The 862-nt window shown below is 47.0% G+C and overlaps 1 long non-coding RNA gene across 3 annotated transcripts in view; it reads left to right on the top strand.

Moving 5' to 3' along the window:
- LOC119589055 overlaps positions 1-862 on the top strand; it is a 64,075-nt gene that overhangs the window by 42,893 nt on the left and 20,320 nt on the right. For all 3 annotated transcript variants that reach the window (XR_005230165.1, XR_005230166.1, XR_005230167.1), the window contains one exon: positions 680-827. This is a non-coding gene — a long non-coding RNA (uncharacterized LOC119589055). The remainder of the gene's footprint in view (positions 1-679; positions 828-862) is intronic.

The following is an 862-nucleotide window of genomic DNA, read 5'->3' on the forward strand; positions in this document are numbered from 1 at the left end:
TAATGTTATATAATATTCATTAATTTTGACACCACACGCCGTCCACGACCATACCCAACCACATACCCATACACGACACGTCTGCACCGACACCACCCCCACCCACAGCACACACAAACTACCTACACCAAGCCTACACTCTTCCCCACACAACTGTAGGCTTCTTAGTATGTTCGTTTTACCCTCCCCTCCTGCCCTTTTACTCTTTTCTCTACTCGGCCCCGCTCCCGGAGGTTTTATACTGGAAATTGCTCACTTCACCCGCGGAGTCTTCCCCAGTGGGCTGTCTAGTATGTGCTTGCTCCTCGCCAATACAGGCCCGCCGTGTCTTTATGAAGCGAAAGTGCGGATTAGGATGAGAAAAAAACACATTAATTATATAATATCCGTTTTAGAAAGCGTCGGATCTTTATGCAGCTTTAAAGTTCCTGTTCGTGGACATGCAGACTCATCATTTCTTGCCTCAAGTTACAAGGAGACACAAAGGATGATGTATAACGTACAGAAGTCCAAAATATGCTATTGTTATCCCTGATACGAGCAAGCGTTCCTTTGGCCTCGTACGCAAGAGAAAATGCACAGAATACCTCTCGTAAATAAGAGTCACGTATTAACTAGAACAAGATGCAGTAAAGGTAATCTATGTGACCATTATAAAAATGTTTAACTGATCCAACAGATCGAGGGCCGCCCGTCACGCTGACAACGAGGATGACCTCCAAGACTACGTAGTTCGCTAAACTGCGGTCATGTGAAGCCACGGCGACGTAACGCACCTGCGATGGACTCCGAGCCTCGAGGAGGACCTTGCGTAAAGTGAGTGGGAGGTGGGTACACTCGGGCTGTTGTTCACTAATGAAAG

Source organism: Penaeus monodon, chromosome 25 (genome assembly GCF_015228065.2).
Source record: "Penaeus monodon isolate SGIC_2016 chromosome 25, NSTDA_Pmon_1, whole genome shotgun sequence".
NCBI lineage: Eukaryota > Metazoa > Arthropoda > Malacostraca > Decapoda > Penaeidae > Penaeus > Penaeus monodon.